The sequence below is a fragment of the Talpa europaea genome (assembly GCF_964194135.1).
Source record: "Talpa europaea genome assembly, chromosome: 6".
In the NCBI taxonomy this organism is placed as follows: domain Eukaryota; kingdom Metazoa; phylum Chordata; class Mammalia; order Eulipotyphla; family Talpidae; genus Talpa; species Talpa europaea.
The window spans coordinates 83,449,798-83,477,015 of NC_140072.1; the positions used below are offsets into that span (position 1 = coordinate 83,449,798).

The 27,218-nt window shown below is 38.8% G+C and overlaps 1 protein-coding gene and 1 pseudogene across 2 annotated transcripts in view; one reads left to right on the forward strand and one right to left on the reverse strand.

Annotated features, from left to right (window-relative positions):
* The window catches only part of LHFPL6 (LHFPL tetraspan subfamily member 6), a gene marked incomplete at its 3' end in the record, with an annotated part of 219,716 nt that overhangs the window by 52,623 nt on the left and 139,875 nt on the right, over positions 1 to 27,218 (forward strand). The gene's annotated exons all lie outside the window — the stretch shown is intronic.
* Positions 16,822 to 24,131, reverse strand: LOC311172502 (small ribosomal subunit protein eS24-like; annotated as a pseudogene). Its single transcript has 2 exons — positions 23,726 to 24,131; positions 16,822 to 16,938 (listed from the first exon to the last, which is right to left on the reverse strand). The product of its transcript is annotated as a small ribosomal subunit protein eS24-like (transcript).

Genomic DNA, 27,218 nt, shown 5'->3' on the forward strand with positions numbered 1-27,218 from the left:
ACAAGGGGAGGGAGAAGGGGGAATTTCATTTGTTCTACCAATCAATGCTTGGATATCAGCTGAATGTCCTACATTTCCACTCAATTCTCACACTATCCTCTTGGAGGTAATATCAGACCCCACAGGTTAAGAGTTCATTGTCACAGACTGCCCTCCAGTTCAGATCCCCATTGCAAGTCCAGGTTGTTACCTGTACTTCAGACCTACTGGCTATAAATCAGAGATTCCCACAACCCCCCTCCACAGGTTTGATTAATTTTCTAGAGTGCCACACACAACTCAGGAAACTCATTTACTCATTAGACTACCAGTTTGTTACAAAGGATATGAGTCAGCAGTCAGATGCAGATACTAAGGTGAGGTCCTGAACAAAGGAGTTTCTGTCCTTTTGGAGTATAGAACCGGCACAGAGACACAAACATGTTCTGGTTCACCAACCTGGAAGATTTCCAAACCTTATCCTTCTGAGGTTTTATGGAGGCGTCATTACATAGACATGATTGATTAAATTATCGGTCATTCGTGATTGATTTACCCTCTAGACCCCCTTCCTTTCCTGGAAATTGGAAATGGGGACTGAAAGTTCCAACCATCTTTTCATGGTTGGTTCTTATGGTAACAAGTCACCATCCTCTGGTGCTTTCCAAATGTCATCTTACTAATATAAGCCCCGTCAGTGGTGGTGAAGAGGATCTTGTTACGCATTAACAGGGCCCCATTTCACCTTTGTGTCTCTGAAACAATTTCATGAGCTGAGAACAAGAGACCAATTATTATAACAAAAGATACTCCCATTGCTCTTATTGCTTAGGAAATTCTAAGGGTTTCATTTTTTTTAAAGATTTATTCATGCATACAAGAGCTGGGGTACAGGCCAGAGGTATGGGGGGGTGAGAGGATTCACCACAGACAGAGTGGGGACCAGAACAGGCAGATCAACAGAAGTACACTGCTGAGGGGAGCAGCGGGCGAGTCAGGAGAGGTCTGCTATGCCATGTGGGTTGCTCCCTGGCCAGGCAAGGATTGAACTCGTGCTGCAGAGGCTTTGGACAGCTTCATAGGTTGTGTCTTAACCCCTTGCACCACCAGGGAGACCCCAATTCTAAGGGTTTTAGGCTTTCTAAGCTAGGAACCATGAGTGAAGACCAAAATATATATTTATTATAAAACACAATATCATATAATCTATTCTTCCATAAAATATGTGAGGGATGATTTGAAGGTATTAAGTGTGAAAAATGGTGGGTCACATTCTTCATAGCCTATAATGAGAAATTAATGCCATTGATCTGTGTTGGCAGGAGTATATAGTTTGTGGCACTAGTGTTCTTCTGAAACATAGTTTGGGATTACAGTGTTACAGGTTTGGTATTACAGTGTTACAGGTTTACAGCGATCTTGTATTTCACTGCTTTGTAAACCTGGTCTTTAAGATGACTATATACCTCATCCATTTGGGCTTGCTTCAAACTTTAGCCCCTAGATGGCAACCATATTGACCTTATTTCCAAAATTTACATGAATGCTTCATACTTGGTTCCATGGGATACATTTGCATACAAGTAAAATTTTGTCTATATAAAAAATGAATATAAAATTTGACTATATGAAATACATATGACCTAATAAGAAACTGTTTAGTGTTATTTTGTATTATTTTTTTTTTGCTTTGTAGTAATTAAATAGTGTGAAGTATTATATTGGTTAAAAGACCTATGCTGCAACAAAATTAATTTGGAAGACCAATGTTGGCTTTGGTTGAGGAGCAATGATTGTTAATCTGAATTGAGGTTGTATTGTAGAATTTATCCTTAATTTGTTAGGCACTTGGAAGCCACCAACAGTTCCTAAACAGGGTAATAGTGAGGCTGTGTTGTTTTTTAAGAGTAATCTGACACTAGAAAAAAAAGTAGTTTGGGTTTACCAAATACTAGAGAAAAGCTGGACTAGAAGGTCACCGCAGCCATCCAGAGGAGAGGGGAGAAGGGAAGATAGTTTGGGGTGTAATTTTCAGAATTGCTGTGTTAAACAATCCTACTGTTGTCATTATATTCTGTGTATCACTGGCATGTTGGCTTTTAGGAACACAAACCAATAATAAAAGATCAAAAAGTAGACACAAAAAACTACACTTGACAATATAGAAGCCATCTCCATTTTCAAGATTGCCTATTGACAGCTGTTGATAAAGTGCATCAAAAGGATCTTCAGGGGACCTTATGTCTCCTGATCTTCTGTCCCGTAACTCTGGCAGAAAAGTTAAATTATGAAATTATGTCCTGTAAATTATTGTTCAGCACCAGCTATTGGCTCCTTAGTTCAATTTCTGATGCTCTTCATGTGATGGTTGAACTTCTGTTAAGAAATTTACAAAACCCCCAAGTCATATGTATCCAGTGTTTGGCAACTAGCTGGTGGAGCGCTGAGGTCTAGCCAGTCCTCAATGTCATTCATAGATAGGTTCTTGGAAACTATAGTGTTAAGAAAATGATGTATAACAAAACCAGGTTTGCCATATACTAAGTGAACAAGTAAGAGTAAGTTCCTATGGTGTATTTCAGGTCACAAAAATATCTTCAAACTTCTAAAGACCAAAAACACTTCTAATATTAGAGAATAAATTGTATTCATTCATTCATTCATTCATTCATTCACTTTCTGACTCTCTTAGTCTAATTCAGAGATGTGTGAGACCAGAGCCTATCCCAGAATGGGTGTACACCAACCCCAGAGAGGACACCCTTCCACTGCAAGTTGCGCTCACAGCCACCCACACTCACTCAGATGGACACCTGAGACATGCGGTGAACCTAGTGTGCCCATCTTGGGGATGTGGGAGGAAACTATTGTGCCTGGAGGAAACCCATGCAGAAATGGGGAGAATGCAGACTTCACACAGACAGTAGCCCTGAACTGACTGACTTTTTTCCTCATTAACTACAACAGAACAATGTTTGGTAGTAGACATTATTCAAGGATCTGCTGTACTTGCAAAGAATCTGTAACTCCAGCTACCTTTTGCCACCTAAAGCTCAGGGTCTGTAAATGTGTACGTTCAATTTGATATTTCTGTGTGATACACTTTTATTTTTAAATGTATATGCTTGTTTCAGTCCCACAAAAATGTTTTGACTTGAGTTGTCTGGAATCTTTCCAGAGTCTTAAGGTACTTTTTATTAACTTAAAATCACTTCTTCCATTTTATATCGATGTGCTCTAATTTGTTTTATTTTTTAAGATTTATTTATTTATACATACATACATACATACATACAAGCACTGGGTACAGTCAGAAGCGCGGGAGGGTGAGAGGATTCACCAGAGCCAGAGCGAGGAGCAGAGCAGGCAGAAGGACCGAAGTACACTGCTGGGGGGAGCAGCGGGTGGCAGGAGAAGTCTATGCGCCAGGCGGGACCCTCCTCTGGTGGCTGGGGAGCAGCCGGGGATTGAACAGGCGCTGCCGAGGCTGCGGGCAGCTTCGCAACCCAGCGCTCAACCACTGCGCCACCGGGGAGGCCCCTTACTTGTTTTAAATTTATGTCTTCAAAGGGAACAAAATGTAAGCACAGCTTCTCCAAAGAAACAAGGAGGCTCATTCTCATGTGCTTTAAGCCATTTCTACCAATATAGTCATAGTCCCTTTTTTCTGTAACAAACTAGGTATAACTTATACAGAAGAAAACAGGATGTTTCTTAGTAGTATGTCACTAGGGTATGGTCCATGTCTAGATTGCTTTGAATATTTGCTCTTAAGTTATGCCAATAAGCTTCCCTCAAACATATCATTGGAAAAAGCTGGAGTTCATTAGTTGTAGTACATGATCCTGGCATGAGGTAACTTGCAAATAATTACTCTGTGAAGAGCTGAGGCAGTTAAGTATACATTGCTTATAATACTGGAGATACCTCATGAATGCAATTCTTGTTTTAATTTTTAATTAACTGAGTGTCTTCCCTATCTATAGCTAGCAGGAAGCAGTTTCTGCTGGATTTGCCAGTCAGCATTGTAGGTTTCACAAGTGAATGTCCTTTAAGGAGTCTTTGTGTCTGATGTGATGTAGTTAGGAGTTAGGACGCTGCAGTTTTTAGGCTCTTTACCAAATGTTGCTTCCTTGGGTTCAGTCACATGTTTCCCGCATCATCCATTTACCTTGTCAGGTTGCCATTTGCCCAATTCAATATATGATTTATTAGTCATATAAAATAAGAAGTGGATGATGTGCTCTGGAATTGTGGGATGTGATGACACTGTTCTTAATTACCCACATTGTAGACTTTCCAGTGGTAGGATGAATCTTCATCCCCAGTGCTATTAAGTTCAAGTTCATGAGCACAGGCAGGTAGTCTGCCCCTGTCTTGTTCAGGTAGCTCTCTTCCTGCAAAACTCCTTATCCTCTTCTAGTTCTTTCAAGAGGAGCTGAGATTTTCTGGGGTCTCCCTGTCTGAATGTACTCTTTTCTTTAGTAATGCTTCTCCTAAGCATTCATGTTCTTTACCTAAAAAAATACTCTATTTCTTCTGTAGTTCAACAGTTGATTCTTTGGCATTTCAACAATTATCTATAATAACCATAATTCAGCAGTTATTAATTGAGCACCTACTGTGCACCAGGCATGATGTCAAACACACAGAAAGTGCACGTGTATAGTCTTAGATTGGATAAATTAATCTCTGGAGGAGCATCAGCATAACAATTACCTCTTTCATAAAACTTTCTCCTTCTTGACACTGTGTACTACCTCTTTTAAATGTTCACTTCCCCCCACTTCCATTTTGCGATGGTTGCTTATTCTCTCTGTGTATTTTCCCCCTCTATACAAAGTACTCTATACCATAAGGTTGTATTTTTTTGTTTCCCAGTAAATCGGATAGAGCAAAAGTTCGAGTAGAATATCATTTTTGAATTCCATCTCCACCTCTTCCTAGCTGGGCAAGTTAATTAACTTCTCTAAATCCTGGCTTCCCCATTTGTGTACTGAGATAAGAGCATCAAATTAAATCAATTCAACAAGGCTTATTTGTTTTTACTGTGTCCTCAGACTGTAAATGAGAACATATTTGTACATTTCAAGTACAGTGCCTTCTACTCTGAGACTGAATTGGTGAAGGTGTCCATCTACTAGTTGTTCTCTTTTCCCCTGTTCCTGGGGCTTTGAATATAGTGGAACTCATGACTGTCTACTGAATAAATGGACAAAGCATACTGGGTTTCTATCATTAGATATGTGTAGACGGAAATGAGGGAAGTGCTATGAATTGTATGTATTATTTCTTGGCAGTGCCATCTCTGCTAATCGGGTACTGGGAAGAAGGGACCGTGCCCTCTAGCTGTCTTAAACAGAAGCTAGCTGGCACTGTTTGAACCATCTTTCTCATCTTTGACAAAAGAGAGTAATTATTTAAAATCTAGTCATATACATTTTTTCCTTCCAAATAATCTAAGCAGCACAATAAATAAATTTATTATTCATTCTGTGTTAATTCTTCTTGCCAGGGGAGAAAAATGAGTTTAAAGAAAATTCCTGGAAGGATATCTGTGGACCTAAAAATAAAAATCATGGTTTTATATTAAGCTTGTCAACAGGGGTGACAAGTGCAAGAATTGTAGACCAGATGTATGGGAAGAAGCTCATAAATTCTCTTTCTCAGTATGTTTTATCTTGCCTGCCACTTTCCCTAAAATGGAAATAATTTTTAATATCATAGAGAGAGAGATGGGAAAATTCCACTTTTATTCATGAAGATGAATAAAATTCATTCACTATGGTGAACGCATTCATAGTGACTTGTCTATTTTAATGACTGGCTTCTGGGAGAAAAAGAAGCCCAACAGCCAGGCATTCAGGCTCTTCAGGGTGCTGCTGGGTCTGTCATTAAGCTCCCCTTTGGGGTCTCTACACTGCTATTAGAAGTATGGGACCTTGTTAGAAGTCCTTTAATTTCCCTTCCTAAAGTCAGCTCATGTAATATTCGAAGACCTGCTTCTTTTCAATCAGAGGGTAAAGAAAGGATTTGTAAGTGGTAAGCATGCCTGTTGAGAAAAAGATTCTGCTCAGTTTGGGGAGACAGGACAGGATTTGAGAATGTTAGTAGCTATAGAGCTGACCTGGCCTGTGAGGCTGAGAGCAAAGAACATGCCCAGAGGTCCTTCTGCTTGAGTTCTGGCCTGATTCATAGTGCAAACTGCTAGAACTTTTTTCTTACTGTCAACAAAAGCCAAAAGGATGACTTTGCTCTTTGTGGGTTCATTTTAAGTGGGAGGAGATGTGGTGCTACATGATTCAGAACTAGACCATTAGCTACTAAGTCTGTACAAAATAGACACATTAGATACAAGTTATTTTCTAGCTTAAATTTTTATGACTATAAATCTTATTTCTAACAGAAGTAACTGGAAGTTCTTAAATCTGTAATTCTGACAACTTGATCAAATCTCTGGCATGTGCAGGAAAATTTCTGGGATGGAAGTAGAGAGAATCATGAAAATATGTCCCTGTCCTACTGATTTTATAATCTTTTGGCAAAGGCTAAAAGCAGCTGTTAAAGCCAAGTAACAAGGGCGCAGGAAATAACATAAACTGGAAGGTACTCTCAGTTTGATGCAACATTAAAAAGTCCTTGGGTTCTGTACAAAACTTGAAACTGACGTGGTCTGTTCTGACCGCAGAGCATTAAATGAATTCTGCTCCTGGGAGCAAAGGTCTCCTGGTAGACATGACCTCCATGAGGTAGCTCCAAATCTAGCTGTGCATAAGTGTCATCAGCTGATCAGGAGGTAGAATTGAAGTTTCATTAGATGGTAGAAGATACTTTTTTGTTTTGACAACCATCAGAGTCATAGTGTACATAGTCCAAAGAGGGACAGAAGACAAATTTCTTATGAATGTGAAGTTGGCCTCAACTAAAGCCATTTATAATCTCTTCCCTAAGAGCTATTCTGTGTCCCACAAAGCTTCCTTGCTTATTGTATGTGGCATATATGTGGCTTTGGTTGAAAGTACATTACTTTCGACAGTAGTGTGAAGGTCAGTGGCATCTTTGCTAGGGATGGACATGAAAGCTTGGTGGGTTGGGCATCGCTTGAGGGAAGGAAGACACTGGAGAAAGTGCAGATACCATACAACCATCCTTATGAGTGGACAAAAGAAATAGAAAAGCTCTTAACCCAAAATGCTAATTTCTAGACCTTTATACTTTTAGTGTATTACAAGTCAGTAAGCCAGTTAAGTCCTCATCCTAGTATTTGTGGAGTACCCATCTACGGTAGTACACTATGAGGCACTAGGGGTGCAATTACAAATAAGCGCTGAAACTCATTAATCAGTATAAAGGTGTGGTCTGCTTAACAAGATCACTTTTGGGTTTCTGTCTAAAGAAAGCTAAATGTTTGGAGACATAATAATGTATATGTTTTTTCCAACCAGTGCAAAGATAGTATTATGAAATGATGTAATTATGCTAGTCGGGCAAAGTGAGTCTTCATTTTAACTGGCAGTTCTTGGTTTTATCCAGGACTCTGCATCTGTTAAAGGTCATGTCTTTTAGATAACACTCCCTCTGTGACTGGTCAGAAACATTTTTTTTTAGCCTTCTTACAGTTATTGAATTTTAAGTAAAGAGAGGAAAAGTTGTTACTGCATATTCGTAATCTTGGGACTTTCCACGAGATACTGCTTTTACCATATTGGTGGAAAATAAGGGACTCTGGTGTAAATGGTACACTGGCTTCTACCCCTCAGCATGTGCATTTTCTATTAGATTAACTTAAAAGAAGATAAACTTTTGGAATACATGATGTGACTTTTGGGGACATGTCTTTGTCCTGGCCATCTTCATTTTATATTGTCATTGTTCTTCAAAGTGCATTAAAATATGCAGGTGATGTAGGCACTTAAGTAACATTCACAGTCACCCTCCTTTCCAGCTGCTCACTGTTATTTAAATTAACCACTGAGTGGTTCATCTTAGATTAGTGAATAACATTAAACTTATTACAGCTTCTGTGAAGACTTGAGATAATTTTAAATGCAGAGAATTCATTATTGAATTAGATAATATCTTCTTTAATATAAATTTTAAGTCAAAAGGAGAACTATGTGACAATGTTTTCACTTTTGAAACCCAGCTGTTAAAAGGACAATATACTTTCTCAGACTGGGACCCAAAATAAATCTCACATCGAGGGTCTATAGTGAAAATAACTTTTACAAAGACCTGAGAGGCATAAATATGATTCACATCAAAAAAAGTTACAAAACAAAAGTAAAAAACAAGTCACCGAAAAGGTTATATCAAGATTGTTAAGAAAGCAGGAACAGCTGCTTTGGCCTCTCTCTGCCCCGAACTCTGGCTCCTGGACTCCTCTGTACAGGACTCAGATGCCCTGAGCTTTTACCATTGGTAAAATGGATCTGTCTTTTTTTGCCACTCATGTTATCTCTCATTTTGGTTAGCAGGGCTCATTTTCTAGCCATTATTTCTTCAGCAGCTTATCAAAGTTGCCACTCTCAGCAGATAACAGAATTATTGAAAAAAGTTGTGTTTCCTTTGTTGATTTTATATTCACATCATTCCATCTACCCCAGATTTGGACAGAAACCCCAGTTGTATGCAATTTTAGCTCCCTTTTCTTCTTATTAAAATTTTCCTCTAAAGTGGTTTATTATTTCTGCACTTATTTGTACTCAGCCCAAACTCTCCTGAATGCCTCTGAACTCCATGCAGGCTGGAGACCTATCTGTTGAGAATCCACCATAGAGTGGGGGATATGGAGAACGGCCAGCAAGTGTGGTGGATACCCATGCCTTTCCTTAGGTTTTCCTTTAGCTAAAAGCAGAAAGGCATTGTCTAAAAGCCCAGATATTTTTCTTCTTTTGCACAATGTACTTTTTGCAGATCAAAACAGATAGCTAAAATTTTTTCAGAGGGTTGAATCAAGGTCTTATTTTCTGTTCTTTCAGTGAGCCTTTGAGTTAAACACTAGTACCAGCTCCAAATGTGTTCAATTCCTACAAGTTATGTGATATGAAATTGTATGGGTTTTTGAAAAGTGTCTTAATAAATGTGGTTTTTATGGACCCATATGGCTCTCTCCCATCTCCCCTACCGCAACCCATGTTCTACTTAAGCCCTACCTATAAATTTTCTTTAAAAAATCTGCTGATTAGGCCTCCCCTGGTGGTGCAGGTGGTTGAGCGCAGCACTGTGAAATTGCCCACAGCCTCTGCAGCGCCGGTTCAATCCCGGCTGGCCGGTGAGGGTCCCACATGGCGTGGCAGACCTCTCCTGTCTTGCCCGCTGCTCCCCTCAGCAGTGTATTTCGTCAGTCTGCCTATTCTGTTCCCCATTGTGGCTCTGGTGAATTCTCTCACCCTCCTGTGCTTCTGACTGTACCCAGTGCTTGTATAAATAAATAAATAAATCTTTAAAAATAAAATAAAATAAAATTCTTGGTATTTCCTTTCAAACTGTACTTCAGTATATTTAAAAAAAAATTAAGTCCTGTTTTTGATCCTGTGCAAATGACAAGCTGAATGAGACATCGCTTTCATGTGGTTGGAGAAGTAGAAAACAGACAGGTATAAAGGTAATGACATGTAAAACACAAATCATTTTCTATCAGAGATATAAATACTTGAGGGCATTTGAAATGGAAGAGAGTAGATCTTGCTGGGGCAAATGGAGAAGGCTACACCTCAGTAGTAGTAGTATAAGATAGTAATCAAGTAGTAAGATCCAAGGAGCAAGTAGCCAAGTAGTAAGGTCAAGAAGTTAAGTAGTAAGAACCTTAAAGGGGGTGTAGAATGCTGAGAAGATATTGCCTGTACATGTGGAATAGACTTGTGCAGGCCTTGTGTGTGAACGGTAAGGTGTCTACCTGACGTGAAGCAGGGTATGTGAAGAGGATGTGCAGTATAGGATAATGTTGGAGAGTTTGGTCGTGGGCTGATATTGGGCCTTTTGTCATGTGAAGGAGCTTGGACTTGTCTATGCTACTGACTGTGTACTAGTTAGGAGCTTGGACTTTGGAGCCATGGGTTTGGATTCTGCTGCTACTTACTCACTGTGTAGTCTTAAGTAATTGGTGAAAAGTTTCTGTTTTTCAGTTTGCCTGTATCTGTAAGATGAAATTAAAATGTCAACTGGTATTTAAGGTTTCTGTGAGGATCAGCTGAGTTAATATTTGTGAAGCACTAACACAATGCCTGCCCAATGGTAGTTGTTAAGTGCTTATTAAAGGGAAGATAGATTTGTGTCTTTGGAGGAGAAGAGTGCATGACAAAAGCTGGAAGACAAATGCTTGTTCTGGTGGCAGTGAGAACGGTAGGCTGGTGAGTGGTGGTGTGTGTCCTGGTGGTTGCAATGAGATGAAAGTTGCAGTGAAAGCAGTGAGAGTTAATGGAATAGACCAGAAAAGATGAGGGAGATTCTGAAAGAGAGCCCTTGAGAGGGCCAGTTCATTCAATAGTCCATGATATTTCTCTCTGCTAATTAGTCTGTCCTTGTTGCTTGGTCAGAATTAAATCTTAGCGTATAAGCTTCCTTTTTGTTCCCTTCTAGCTTCTGAGCAAAGAAGTTCTCAGCAAAGCAAGTCAACAGTCAGCTGCCCTGCAGTGAGCACAAAAGATTAGTGGATATTTGGAGAGATGATGACTGCTCATCACTCTATTTTACATTTGTAATTTACTATATTTTACGCTTGTAATTTGAGGAAAGCATTGAGTTCACTGCTGTTCATGGAGATGTGATGAATAAATAATAGACACAAAGAGAACCCCCCACATACTAGTTTATCAGCACCCCCTGTTGCTATGCAAAATCCTGTGCTCTACTGACCAATTGATTTGAACCTGATATTCAAATCAGAAATTCCTCATAGATAGTAAATAAAATGTGATTCTCATTTTTTTTAACCTCTAAACTTTTCATCTCATGAAAACACATCCAGCAAGTAAAAGGTTAAAGTTAAGGTTTAACAGTTAAAGCTGGCTATATGGAATATTTGGTGTTTCAGGATGCTCCAACGTTCTACTTTCTAAGATTCAATTCAAGATGAAAGAATCACATAGACAGTGTAACATGCAGGCCTGGTTAGTGAGATAGTTTAAAAATAGGGAGTCGTTACCTCAAAGTTGGAAGAAGTATTGATTGAAGCTGTGGCAGGGCCTTTTTTTCTGTGTCTGATTTATCTAAATGATCTGCCTGAAAGGCTGCTGGCATCTTCTGCTGTGTAGTCACCTATGGAGGTAAGACAGTTGTTAAAAAGAAAGGAGTAGAATTGGTTGCCTAGACACAGTCTAGGATTCTGTGGAATTAGATCATGAGCCTGTGTTTTCAGATCCTGTCTGGGTCTCAGTATCTCTAGTTGCCTTTTTCTACAGCTAGCACCTCACTGGATCACCCTCCCCCATGCAGGCCTTTCCTGGCCCTGCAGTCACCCTCAACCCAAGTTGCTCAGTGAAATCACCTCAAACACTAAAAATGCTGATGCCCAGACCCCACTCCGGAGGATCTGATGTGATTACATTGGTAGGGGTCCAATTATAGGTGATTCTAATGGGCACTCAGAGCTGAGAATCTCTTTTCTAGTCCAGCCACACCAGGTAAGAGGAGATTGAGGTGAATACTCGCTCAGCATTGCCATGCATGTTACTGTCTGGCCTTGATGCTTTGAAGCTGATACCTCTACCAGCCTCAAAAGCCCATCTCCCCTTTGCCCTAGCTGTAGTATCAGCAGTCTGGTTTTCTTGTTTTGTGGCTGAGTTCACAATTTGCTAATATGCCCAGTTCCTCACGGTGTCTGGAATACCTAGAACTTTTTACTTTTTTATTTTTTGCTCTTGAGGAATTGGGGCCTTGCTGGGTGATTTGTTACTAGAATTCCTTGGCACTAAGTGGTTGTCCAAATAGCAATATCTTGAATGTGCCCTTCAGTGTTATCCCTTCTGAGACACAGTCTTGCTCCTGAAGGGTGTCCCTGATAGGGAGACTGGTAACCACCAGGCAGCATTATCTCAGGGTAGCCTTCTACTTGGCTGCCTTGACCTGATGCAATTGAGGCTGGATATTGTTCTGTTTTCTTCAGTTTATTCCAGTCGAGAAGCTGGGTCTAGTTTTTCATTCCCCTCCCTTTAAATCTACCTGTTCTGTGGTAACGTAAATCATTAAATTTTACACAGCATCAAAACGATGAAAGGTATTGATGCAAATGAATCCATCTTGAAGACTGGGCTGCTAGCTGGTGTGGGCTAGACAGGGTGGATCTGAAATTCAGGGGATTCTGATACATCCCATTCTCCACTGAGATCACTAATTTACAAGGGTGGGAAGCTTTTCTAGTATGGCCCACTCCTATAAATTCCTTCATATGCTGAGTCTCATGGTTAGTGCGTGAGCTAGGGTACCATAGGTCTAAAACCTTGGAGGTTAGTGATGTGCTTTGGATAGAATTAACTTTATAGTAGTTTTTTGCTTGATTAATAATACCCAGAGTATTTCATATATTGTTTATTCTAGAAAAATATAGGCACTAAAATTTATACTCACTCCTTTACTGATATAGAAAGACAAAGTATAGGACTCATCTAAAGTCACAGGAATGGACCGCCCTGGTGGTGCAAGGAGTTACGTGTCAGCACTATGAAGCTATCCAAGCTACCGCAGCATGAGTTCAATCTCTGGTCAGGGAGCTAACCCACATGGCCAGCAGATCTCTGCTGTCTCACCCACTACCCCACTCAGCAGTGTATTTAAGTAGATCTGCCTGTTCTGCTCCCCACTCTGTCTCTGGTGAACCCTTTCATCCCCCGCACCTCTGGCCTAGACCCCACTTCTTGTATGCATGAATAAATGTTTAAAAATAAATAAATAAAGTCACAGAAATAGTAAGGATGCATTAGTGCTTCCATTCTCAGCTTTGATGACATATTTCTCATATATCATGCTTGGCTTCATGATTCTAACTGATGTAAATGCTTGATAAAATTATATATTAGAGTTGATTAAGTAAAGATTTTGTTTATTGTTAAAGCCATGGAATGGGGAAGTCCTTCTGGTCTAATACATCTGATGTCAGTTGCAGATGGAAGAGTAGCTGTAGAAGGACACAAACTCATGTTTGACAATTCATTTAATATTCAGAGTGTTCTGGGGCTTTGATGCTGACCTAATCAATGATTTGAGGAAAAACTCCCTTGGGTCCATTGAAAAGAGCATATGTTCACAAGCCAAACCTATGACAAATAAATTACTGACTCTTTAGAAGTAGGTTTGTTGTAGAATTTCTATGGTCAGTAAGCTCCTCAAGTATAATTTGAATTGGAATCACAAAATTTATAATTTGATGTATGTGACATTTCCTTAAACAAGTTTGTTATCTGTGGTTTTGAAGTAACATAAGGGAAAGACTTATTCTAATGACAACATTTTCATTTGGGTAGAATGTTGCTGATCTGCCAAGAAAGACTTGGTTGATTTAAAATAAGCAGTTTTATGAGTGGGTTGCTTTTTGTTATTGTGTGGCTTTGATAAACAGAACCTAGCTCTGTTGTGGTATTCCAGAAATGTTACTGAATAGTTTTGAGAATCATTTGTCTGTCACTTGTCCCTTTCTGACCTAAAGTCTCAATTTATAGTAATTTGGCAAATCTTTTGACAGGCAGGTTGAAGCGAGAAAGCCAGTTGAATGAACTTGTGGAAATCATCACCTGGGAAAGGCAGGGGACTTTGGATTCATTGAAAGCTGATACAGGGGAGGACAATCTGACTTCCTTTGCTTTATTTTAAAAATTAAATGGTCTTCAGGTATATGTGTGTGTGTGATTGCTTCTTTTACTTTTCAATAAGGAAGTGCTTCTGAGAAGCCTGGCTTTGTAGGTACTAGTGGATAACTCTAACTTACATTTTTGAGCTCTTATAGGGTTAACTATTTTGACCTTAATTCTTATCTCTAAAGAATATAAGAATGTTATAAGGAAAAAATATATAGCAAATGCACTTTTTGCTTGCTCCCCTAGCATTCTTAGTTATGTTTTTTGGCAAACAAGTTAACATTGCTAGTATAGAGAAGTAAATCTTTAAAATTCACCATGGTTCAGTTGTGTCATGATCAATGTAATAAAAAGACTGCAGGCACCTAGTGAAAGTTTGTGCTCAGGGTGGAAATCCAGTGTGAACTCTATGCCCAGTTTTCTCTTTACAGTCTCTATTTACACAAATTGATAATAATCTTAGCTCTGCAATGCTCTTAGCATGTATGGACATAGTTTTAGTATCATGTTAAATTTTATTAGCTTGGATAGCACGGAGCAAGATTATTAGACATAATAATAAATTATGGGGGTTTAAAATATCTACATATTTTAAATAGTTTCTCACATACTTGGGTGCTGATTTGCCAAGCAGCTACTTAGCCTCCTTGCCTGGTTTATTTGTTTATTTTCACTTTGAAATCAAAAAAGCTTTGGTACTGATGGTTTGCCAGTTCTGTGGGTGTTCCATCATGAAGTAGAGGCTACTCATCCTTGTCCATCCTCAGGAAGCTTCTGCAGGCACACCTGTCTGAGCCTCATCTCTGGAGATTCTGATGCATTAAGTCACAGGTAACACCTTGGCATCTGCATTTTTGAACATGATTCCAGGTGATACTAATGTATCCCAAAGCTGAAAAACACACTTATTTGTAGAAGGACTCAAACACCAAAGAGGATTCTCCTTTAGAGACTTTTTCAACCCTGAAATTCTTTCTAGACTAATCCAGTGTGAGTTATCAGAAAGCCTTAGAAAGAATCAAACAACTTATGAAAATAATTAACAAACAGAAAAATGTGCAATATAATAGAATCCTTTATCATTCAGAAGGATTTGTTAGAGGACTTTTTCATATAGAAATCTTCTCTTGTACATTCAAAACATAACTACTGGGAACAGTAGCTAGATTGTCGCAGATCTTTTGTCTTTTGCCAGAAAAGATATTTGGAACCTGAAATATTGGCTCTTCAGAAGACTAACTTTTAATTTTTGAATGGTTAATATTAATAGGGAAGTTCCAATATAGGAAGTTCCAATATGAATGGTATGCTGGATGAAGTAGACAAAAAAGAGAATGCCATGGAGGGTGAAACCCAGTTAGATTATTTCAGCAGTTTGAGCTAGCGATGAAGACACAGGGCTACCTAAATCTGGGGTAGGTGGGTTGGAGTAAGTGGGGATGTAGATACAGGCCCACATCACTTATCTTTCAATCCAGACCATTGTGAGCATGAAAGACAGCACTATTAGTAATTACTCCAAGACAGCAGGCATCAACTAGAACTGTCCCTGACAGACAGGATATTTAGTGGTGCTAGGTGTGGGGAGATTGGAGACAACTTTTAGGGATTTTCAAGAAGTTGCAGAAAGTTGTACATAAACTTGGTCTGGAATGTGTCTGAACTGGAGACATGTATTTACAGTCCTTATCAGTATAGATGGTAGTGATAAAGGGTGATGCCCGCATTGCTGGAGTTTTTTTCCAGATTTTGAAGGGAGCCCAGGATCCTGTATCTGTTTGTAAAATCAGAGCAAAAGGGCATTTTTAATTTTTTTTTTACATTTGGTCCTCTTGAAAATCTCAAATGCTAGGAACATGATCAAATAGGGTGGTTCCCTCTGTACCTTGACTGTTCACTGACGTAACAAGTGGTATCATCATTTATCCTCTTTGTATTTTATTATTTTTTTCCTTTCCAATCAGCAAATTGCATTTTTAAAGAGTCTTGGGAACTTGGGAACTAATTATGTCATTTAGAAGTGTAAAAGTTCTCATTACCCCCCTACAGTTTACAGTATTTTTCTTTGGAACCCTTAGAAAACTTGCCAAGCCTTTCCTTTTAACCCTGTGGTGGGGTTTCTTTAAAGCAATTTCTAGGGAAAGGTATTATTTTTAGATCACAGAGAGGGATCATATAAATATATATATATACACACACACACACACACACACACACACACACACACACACATATATTAATTTTAGTCCCCTTCTTTCCTTAAAAGTACATTGCACACTATATTTTCATTATGAAAGATTTAAATTACTATCATGTAGTGTGCTGTACATTAATAGGATGCTCTGCAGTCTGATTTAAGAGACTTAGTGTACTAGTGTACTATGTTGGACAGCTGAAGTGATGCAGCTCTCTCCTGGGCTGGCACTTTTGATGTTTGCTTTGTATTTTGACTATTGTCTTTGGGATTGTAAATTGAGTCTGGAAATCTCATCAGCATAAATTAATTTCATTGTCTAATTTTCATCAAGGTTTTTGTTATATTCAATTTTATGTTCAACTAATTGAGGCTTACAGAGGTCAAGTGTCTTGGCCAAGGTCACCTAGCCTGTCAATGTCTTAGCTCAGATGAGTTTTCTTGTAATCCCCATTGATTCCTGCATTATATATTCAGCCTGTTCATTAACATCCAAGTCAGCCTTATTGCTCTCCTTATGAACTGGCTGTGTTTAAGGGCCCTTAACACCAGAGGGACTTTATGGGAAGTCTGTGTGTTCATGAGTTATCTTTTATCTGAAAATGAGAAACATATAGAGATCAATTATGATAATCTCCTGCATGTTAGATGTGGAACCCCAGAGATTTGTTACCTCATGCCAACAAAATCAAGCTGTGGGCTCTCCAGCTCACTACTAGGTTGCCTGTGTGGGGTGGAATGATAAGTCATATGCTGTCTGGTATTTGAAGTTGGCATAGCAGAAAGCAGAATGGCCTGCAAATAAATTACTTCATTTCAGGGGCACAAAGCCTTTGCCAGGATAGAAATGTTTTGCATTCATTTCCTAGAGGCTGCTGGAAGTGTGGCATAGCTGTTAGATTTTTGTTGCTGCTGCTGAAGGGCTTTGTCTGCCCAGATACTAAATGTGAAGCTTGCAGGAATTCGGCTAGGAGACTATTCCAGAAGGATTAAACAATAGGAGCCAGCAATTAGCCTCCACAGTCGTGAGCTTTTTCTAGGATATGCTAGAATGCAAAGCACTTTGAAAAATCCCTTGGTTGAATTTCAATGTAAGCATCTTAATTGAGTAGCATGAGTAGAGAGAAGGGTATACTGTAATTATATATAACTCTTGAGGTATGAGTTCATCTCAAACTATACTCAAGTTACAGCCTTTTCTCTTTTGAAACTGAATTCTTGTGACAAATTTTTCTTGTGAAAACAAATGTTTTTTTTATGATTTGGTGTCCTCTCGCAGTTAATTATACTTTTTATTTAAGCATTTCCTTCAATTTGTGACTCTCCCTTCCTGCCCTCATCATCACTCACGTGTCTATGGCTAGGAAGACAGTGTTGATGTTAATATAGGGGTAATCAGTGAGCCAGTTAATCACCCACCTCAGCACAGATAGCTCTGCAGCTTTGCTGTAGGGCAGAGATAAATTAGAAAGGGAGAATGATAATTTAAAGCAAGGCCTTAAAATGATTATCAAACAAAGGCAAGCATTTAGGAAGCTGTTAAGCCAAAAGGAATTCCCAGGAAGGACAAGGTGACAACCTTTATCTTGCAGTAAGGCCAAATGGTAAAAATAAAGTGTCAACCTGGGCACATTTTATGTCAATTCAAGTGACTGAAGACCAATTTGACACAGCATGTGTTTGGATCCCATGCTGTAAAATGCATGAACTTGTTTCCTGATGCTGATTTATAGCTTCGTGTGCTTTAAGCCTTATGTTGCTTCCTGAAAATCCCTTGATCCTTGATGGAAAAATGGGCAAAGTTGCTGCAGGAGTTTTAAGGTGCTTTACTTCTTGAAAGCGCAGGGCTCATCCCTGGGTTGGATGGCTTTGTAAGTGGAACTAATAGATAGGAAGAGTATTTTGACAGAAAAACTATAAAGTGTAAAATGGACTAAGATTTTTTTGCCAGATGAAGTGGTCAGAGGTGTTAGGGGTGTGACCACTTCATTTAAAGGGAATTTGGTCTCATGAGGATCAGATAAATGAAGTTCAACAGCAGCAGCTCAGGTGGTCCTACAAGGATTGCCTGGGACTGATCTCTTGCTGAAAATGCCCAGAAAATTCACATCTCACACATCCTTGAGCTGTTTCTAATATGTAGCACTATATGGGCATAGAAATTTCTATGTTTTAACATGTCACTATTTTTCTTTTTGTTTTGTGGTAGCCGGCATTAAAACTTTTACATCAGTCACTTGTGTCTTGGGCTAGCATCTTCAGCTTTGGGGATATTAAATTCTTTTTTTCTGTAAGTCTAGAAACACATTTATATTTGGTTTCCATTTCCCTGCTCCAGGCCTTGCTGCTCAGCTGAGTTGACTGAAGGCGTTGCATTTCTCTTGCTCCCATCATTGGTTATCATAATGAGCTATTCAGGTGGGTTTTATAGCTCTCATTTCTTTGGTAAATTTTGTTTTCACATGTAGCAGGGTGTCCCTGCTTAGAAGACTGTGGCCCCATCTGTAGCTGGAGCAAAACTACAACCTGCTTTTCAAAGCAGGTACAAAGGTGGTGCAGGGAACCAGGGTGGCAGCTAGATCACTTTTTCTTTCCCAGTGTAAACAGTGAGCGTCTGGACCGATTGGACTTCAAGAGAACATTCTCCCAGTCATGTGCTGCTGAGCCCCAAGTACAGAGAGAGGGTGAGGCTTTTGTGCTGTTTTTTTTTTTTTTTAAGAGAGTCCCTTGCCCTTACAACTATTTTGCTTGTGACTCCACCCCTGCCTTTAGTCCATATTTTAGTCTACTCATAACAAGGCAAGCAGGAAAATGCTGAAGCTTGAGAAGTGGAACTTGAGAAGTCACCACTACAATCATTCAGTTAACAGGTCAGGAAAGTGAAACAGTAACTTTAGTTTGACCACATTAGAAAATCAAAGCTTAAAACTAGACCTGTCTCCTAACTCCCCCAAACATTCTCCACTAATCACTCAACTTCTCATCAAGAGGAGTGTAACCACTGAGAGTGGGGATTGCAAAGATTAATTGTTTAATTAGAGTTGTAAGTTTTAGGTTGGAAAGATGGGCTCAGGATGGTCTCATCAGTCTTTCTTTTTTTTTTTAAGATTTATTTATTTATGCATACAAGAACTGGAGTACAGGCCAAAGCTGTGTGTGTGTGTGTGTGTGTGTGTGTGTGTGTGTTGGGGGGGAGGTGAGAGGAGTCACCAGAGATAGACTGGGAAACAGAACAGGAGGATTAACTGAAATTCACTGCTGAGGGGAACAGCGGGTGAGTCAGGAGAGGTCTGCCACGCCATGTGGGTATCTCCCTAAGTGGGGATCGAACTTGTGCTGCAGTGGCTGCTGAAAGCTTCACAGGTTGTGTCTTAACCCTTTGCACCACCAGGGAAGCCCTCATTGGTCTTTTTGACTGATTCTCAGAGATGGAAAGGGGTGCATTCCAAGAGTATTCCATATGGATCTAAGTACCATTCTCTGTAACACTTTGGAGAAATCCCTTATTTTCTTACATCCATTATTATCAGTAGTTAGATGACTGTTCCTGGACAAGTCATTGGTATTTTCATTTACCTCCATTTTCTCATGTATAAAATCAGAATACTCACCACCACCAGGGGTGTTATGAACACATCCATTCTGTTCTCATGGGTTGATCATTCTGATATTGAACTGAATTAGTGGATCTGAAAGTGTGGTTCTCACATCAGCATCAAGGTCACCAGCATCAACGTCACTTGGAAACTTGTTAAAAATACTTATCTTTGGATCTCATCCATGACCTGCTATGGCATAAACTCTGTGGTATGGTCTAGCAGTTTGTGCTGGAAGGAGCCATTCAGTTGACTAATGCACAAAAAAGTTTGATAATCACTAATCTAAACAATTTTTTCTCACCTTCCTCTAGCATAGTTAATAGTCATGGAACTGATGAGTAAGCTAACAGAAAAATTTTGTGTGAGTGTAGACTGTATGTTGTAATAATAATCACAGATAACTATCACTCAAATCTCAGGAATGAAAAGCAAATGTTCTATAACTTTATTCTTTGACTTTATTACTAGCTGTGTTGTGAGATGGAGTGAACATCACGATCTGTACTCAGACAGACTCTGCAAAGCAGAGTCACACCTAACATGTCTCTATTATTTTCCAAGCATCTATCATGGTCTCTGAAACATACTTGGGACTTAATATTTTTGAAGAATATTATAGCAATATAGCACATAAGGAAACATAAAATTGGACAGGGGACAGTCTAATGTCCAGGTTTGATACTCCTAAGCTAGGCAAGCTTGACTTGTGTTGCTTAGTCTTTGGGCTTGAAGGTCCGTCCTCATCTTAGTAATGATATCACTGAGCTGCAGTTGCTGTTGGAGGACTCTCTCCTAACACTGACTAGTCATTGACAGAGGGTGCCAGGGCAAGGTGAGTATAGATAAAATCTGAAGCTCCCTTAAAACTTACTTTAATTAGGGCCTCCCTGATGGCCTAGGGGTTAAGTCTCAGCACTACCACAGCAAAGGCCCACTGCAAAGGTGCCTTGAGTTTGATTCCCAGCCAGGGAGCTAACCCACAGCAGCAGACCTCTCCTTTCTCACCCATTGCTTCTCTCAACAGTGTATTTCAGTAAATCCAACTGTTCTACTCCCCACTGTGTCTCTGGTGAATCCTCTCACCCCCTGCACCTCTGGCCTAAACCCCAGTTCTTCTATGCCAAAATAATTAAAATCTTAAAACAACAACAACAACAAAGACTTATTTTAATCAGCCCTTTTCTGTGAGGTTTCCCACGTCTCTATCAGTCCATCAAGATCTTTCTTTTCTAAAACATTGATTGTATTTCTCTCTCTGCTTCCCCGTCACTGCCAGATTTTGTTATGATTTCTTTGCTCTTACTTGGAAAAAATGGAATATATTCATATGGAACTAAATTTCATATATTATTTATTTCACAAGATACTAATATAGTAGGGAGTTACATAACACATACTCAATAAATACTTCCTGAGTATAGTTGGATAAAAACGCTATATGAACTAATGGAGATATATATATATCTCATATACTATATATATATATATATATATATATATATATATTATAGGCCAGGTTCATAACTGTCTGGGTTTTAGATCTTGACTTAAAAGATGTATGACCTTGGACAATGTAATTTATTCTCATGCTTCAATTTCCTGTCTGTAAGGTGGAAACAACACCTGCTTTATGAAGAATGAATATATTATCATGTAATATATTATCATGTAAAAGTTGTTTTATAGTGTCTGGTACATAATAGGCCACCAAAGAAAGTAGTTTACTTTTCTTATTTTCACATAAACTAGCTTTCTAAGTATCTCACAGAACAGATATACTTATTTTTCACTTTCATAACTTTCTATATTTGTGGAGTTTTAGCTTTTAAGATTTTTAAAGTATATTTTGACAGATTCAAATAAAGGCCACTGGAAGATAGAGAATTTAAATATAACTTGGAAACAAAGTTGAGTGGAGAAGATGATACAAACTTAGGAGTATAAGATATGGGGGCCTGGAGAACCTTGATTGTTAAGGTAATAGCTTTAGATCAGAATTGCATGGGTGCCCTGGGAAGAGCCCTTCCCTTTATTTCCAACTGTAGGTTATTATTATTATTATTATTATTATTATTTTATCTAAAATGATTAAACCTAACCTAGGACAAATATTCTCACAGTCAATATTCCCAGTTAGTAAATATTTAAGCTTATCACTATTATTCTAAAAAATGCCCTTTGAGTTTTTTTTTAAAGGATTATTCTTTTTTTTAAAAAAATATTTATTTATTATTTATTTATACAAGCACTGGGTACAGTCAGAAGCACGGGAGGGTGAGAGAATTCACCAGAGCCAGAGCGGGGAACAGAACAGGCAGACTGACGAAGTACACTGCTGAGGGGAGCAGCAGGCGTGGCAGGAGAGGTCTGCCATGCCATGTGGGACCCTCACCACCCTCGCCACCCTCGCCACCCTCGCCACCCTCGCCGGTGGCCAGGGGTTAAACCGGTGCTGCAGAGGCTGCGGGCAGCTTCGCAGCCCAGTGCTCAACCGCTGCGCCACCGGGGGAGGCCCTATGCCTTTTGAGTTTCTAATGGAACAGAAATGGGGGTCACAGTAAGGGTGTTTCTTCTTTCGCAACACTTAGAACATTTTGGTCATGAATCTGATAAATAATGCCTCTCTAATGACTAATAGCAGAGAAACAAAAAGCAAAACAATGTAGCACATGACTGGGTGGGTCTTTCCACCCTCTCTATACTATCAGTCAATCCCTCCCAGGGGAAGGGATGGGCCTTGGAACAAAACTGGCAGCGAAAGGGCCGGCCTGGATTCTTATCTTCTAAACACCCCAGGTAAGGTCAAACTATCCTGTTTTTAAAGATTATTTTATTTATTTATGCATACAAGAGCTGGGGTGTAGGCCAGAAGTGCGGGGAGAGGGGGTGAGAGGATTCACCAGAGACAGAGTGGGGAGCAGAACAGGCAAAGCTACTGAAAATACCCTGTTGAGGGGAGCAGTGGGCGAGTCAGGAGAGGTCTATTGTGCCATGTGGGTTAGCTCCCTGGCTGGGGATTGAACTTGCACTGCAGAGGCTATGGATAGCTTCATAGTGCTGAGACTTAACCCCTTGTGCCACCAGGGAGGCCCTTATCCTATTTTTAGAATTGAAGAGCAGTCTGAAGATTTGAAAAATTTTCAAAACAATTCCATAAATACAATTTAAAAAAATTAAGTAAATCTAAGAAACAGAATTGGTGCCTTGTAGCTTATGACAGAGAAATTATATTTTACTACTTATATGTTTTACAAATGATGAAAGGAAGGAATGAAAGGTATTACTTGATGTTTGGTGAAGTAAACAGATGCCACCTAAACAAAGCTGTAGAATTAGACTGAAATAAGGGAAGACATGAAGATAAAGCACGAAGCATAAAGGAGCAAGTTAAGAATGGGGAAATTGTTGAAATCATAGGTAAATATTCTAAACTTGATTATGATCTTCATTTTTATAAAGGCTTCAAATAAAGAAGCAGTTCACTCACTCATGGAATCAGAAACTAGGATGTGTTACAGGTGGTCTCGGGAGAGTTGTGGGAACCACTTGTCAGAGAGAGGAAACTTTCTGAGAACTGCAGGTGCTCCAGAACACACTGGGAAGTAGTGGGTTAATGGCATCATATTCAGGGGTGCAGGAGAGACCCCATGTCACTGTTATATCAAGCATCATTTCTCAAGGACAACTTGCACCTGCTTTTGTTCCATAAAGCAGATACCTAATAGCAGGTAAAATCTTACAATGACACACCAGAAAAATAGAAAGCAAATAAATTTTCAGTGTAACTCTTGACCCAGAGAAAACTAGACTTCAAATCGGTGATTGGTTTCAAAATATTATTAAAATTCAGAGAAAATTTTATTTTTTATTGTCTTTCTAACCTTTCCCCTTTCTTTAACACTTTAGGTTTTTCACAAGAAGCAAATAATATGGCTTGAAGTTATTCATTTTCCATAAAGCACAATTTTTGTAAATGTTTGTAAAGTCAAGATATTTGTTGTAGAGTGTTTACTTCCCCATCTTTAGGCTCAACCCTTTGTTTAGTTTTCTTATGCATTTGTCAGGGATGGTGATTACATTTTCTTTTGGTTTTTGAACCAGTTTATTTTTTGGACATATAAATATTTTATTAATCCTCTCATGAAAAATCTACATAAAGTCACTGTAGAAATTTTATTTCTTTTTGCAGCACCAACATTGGCTGTTGCAACCCCCTTGACTTCTTTCATTCTGTTCTTGCATTCCTTTCGCTGCTTTCTTGAGGTCATTTTCTTCTCGCACAGGCCATGTCTTGCAAACATTCATTTAGGTTCATTTTTCTTTGCATCATCCAAGGAATTATAAATCATGCCAAAGTCAGTGGACTTGTCACCTCCAAAATGAATTCTATATCCAAATATGAAGATGACCATCAAGGATAGTCTTGTACATTTTAGCTAGTTTTCCCCAAATTTCTGTCTCTGGTACTGTTCCCTTCCCAGGGTAAGGGACGCTAATGACCATTTGTTTCCGCTGAAGCAGTCAATTGGTCGTGAACTTCCTGGTCTGGGTGATCACTGTCTCCACCATGATGGTGATGAATCTTCAGGCAACCAGGGAGGAAAAAGCTTTAACCAGTTTTTGTCATTTGACAGAGGTTTGGAACAGAGTGCCATGATTGATCATTAATGCCTGTGGGAGGGAGGAAGTATGTTAAGTATATTTTTCATGCCTTTCAGTTCACTCTTATTGGTAACTTTTAAATAAAAGAATGACTGTATTGTAATGCTACATTTTAGGAAATAAAATTGATAAAATATTAAGGATTGACAAATTGGGAAAAGGATACAGATCTGTTCATTATACTAATTCATGACTGTCTGTATATTTAAAATACTTCTGATATTTTAAAATAATATTTTAAAATAAGAATCAAGGATACCAGTTCTAGAAAATTATTTTCAAGTTTAAATTGTGTATTTCAGTCTTTCTTTTCAAAATTTGTTTTGTTTTATTTAACTTTTTCTCCCAGGAAGCAAAGTTATCCATTTCTATAAAGAATATTTACTATCAACCATTTCCTATGACTCTTATCTTCCTCTGCATTCTTTTTTCTTCTTCCAGAAAGATGCATGATGATCTCTTGTTTAATATAAAGTTTGGCAAAGAATTTGTTACAGATCAGTGATTTCAGACCTAGTCAAAAATACAGTTTCCCAGGCACCTACCATTCCCACCTACCAATGCTAAAAGTAAAACCCTGCTGTAGCAGGAGAAACAGTAGGTTCTGAATTTTCAGTTTCTGGTGACCTGTCCCTGGAATGGGACAAAGCAGCACCCTACCCCACTTTTCACAGGGACAAAAGTAGCTCTTCAGTGTTATAAAAAAGGGTTTTATAAATGGGGGATCAAAGATAAAGCAAACTTGAGAACTGTTACTTGTAAACCATTATTGTTCAGAATATATAATTTGACAGACTGAACTCTGCTTTAATGAGCAATGTTATCTTATTTTTTAAATCTCCAGTGAGACGCCTCCATTGTATAGGAATTCAGAGCAATACATATTTACTGTTATCCTTCATTGTTACCATCTGCAGAGTATCAGTAACCACCAACTGATGGACTATAGAGTGGGATTTATCCTTTTGTCAGTGTTTTTTTGAAAATAGTGTTTCTCTTAAAGCCTATTCTGCTTCTTATAACAAGTCAGCTGTTACTTTAGTATTGTCTAGTTTATGCTGTTTACCATCTTTATTTTCAAATCCCTTCTCAATTAACCACCATAGTATTCCTAAAGGAAATATTTTGATAATATTTGAATAGAAAAGGGGACAGTGGTTTGGTGAAGGATAGATTTGAACTTTCCATGTGAATTTAATGTAATGTACACACATGTTTATTCTCAAAGATGAACCCTTGACATTTACATAGACTGCAGTGTTACTTTAATAAAGATAATTAGGGGCCTCCCTTGTGGCTCACGGGGTTAAGACACAGCACTATGAAGCAGTCCACAGCCACTGCAGCATGAGTTCTATCCCCGGCCAGGGAGGTGACCCACATGGCCCAGCAGACCTCTCCTGTCTGCCCTTAGCAGTGTATTTCAGTACGTCCTGTTGTGCTCCCCACTCTGTCTCTCATGAGTCCTCCCAGCCACCGCCACATCTCTGGCCTGCACCCCAGCTCTTGTATACATGTATAAATAAATCTTTAAAAAAACAAAGATAATTTAAAATAGCTCAAAAAGGAAGCTTAAAATAGTCACACATAAAAAATGTTTTAAGTAATTAAATATTAACTAGTGAAATAAGAAAATATACATATGCAAAAAAGAATTTCGGCCCATACCTCACACCATATTCACATTTAACCCCAAACATACTGTATTCCTAAATGTGAAAACTGAAACTATAAAATGCTGTAGGAGAAAACATAGGAAGAAATATTTGTGACCTTGCTTCAGGCTAAAGTTTCATAATACAGCTTCAAAAGTATGATCCATAAAAGAAAAATAATAAAAAAGTATGATTTTTTTCAAAATTAAGAACATCTGTTCTTTGGAAAGGGAGAGGTTCCATGGTGTGATGGTAAGCACACTGTACTCTGGAAAATAAAAATCACAAATGACATAGCTAATAGAGGACTTTTATCCAAAATATGCATTAAAAAACACTCTAGGCTCAGATATAAGAAAACAAATAATGACATTTAAAATGGGAAAAATGAGCAGAGAAGGTGTATAGATGGCAAGTGAGCACATGGAAAGAGGTTCAGTTTTATTTGTCACTGGACAGATGCACAATGAGGTATCATTCAATACCTGTTAGAATGATGAATTTAGAAGACTAACCATCCTGAAGCGTTAAGGATGTGGATGACCTGGAACTTTCACACACTGCTCGTGGCAATGTAAAATGATACAACCAGCTTGGAGAACAACTTGGCAGCTTCTTTAGAAAGTCAAACATATATATAGGCCATATTGGCCAGTCTTTCTACTCTGGGGTGTTTACCAAGGAGAAATGAATATGTATTCATGCAAAGACTTGTTTGGGAATGTTCATAGCTGCTGCATTTGTAATACTTCCAAACTGGAAACATTCCAAATGTTTATCAGTAGGTGAATGGGTTAATGTGGTATATCCATACACTGGAATATTATTTAGCAATAAAAAGGAATGAGCAGGATTCATCATGTGAGAACATGATGAATTTTAAAATAATTATGGTGAATGAAAGAAATTAGGCAAAAGTAAAAGTACATACTGTGTGGTTCCATTTATATAAAATTCTCAAAAATTCAAGCTAGGGCCTCCCCTGGTGGCACAGCAGTTGAGCGCTGGGCTGCAAGGCTGCCCACAGCCTCTGCAGCACCAGCTCATTCCCCAGCCGCCGGCGAGGGTCCCACAAAAAAAAAAATTCAAGCTAATCTCCAGTCAGAGAAAGCAGATTAGTAGTTGTCTGGATGATAGAGAATGGAATGGGGGGGATTCCAAAGAACCATAAGGAAATCTGCTGGGACAATGGATGTTTATTATCTTCATTATGGTGATGTTTTCACTGTTATATGCACAATAAAGTTGTATATAATTGTACATTAAGTTCAGTTTATGTAGGTCAATGATACCTCAGTAAAACTGTTTAAAAGAAAAAGTGAAAGGAAAAGGGAATGAA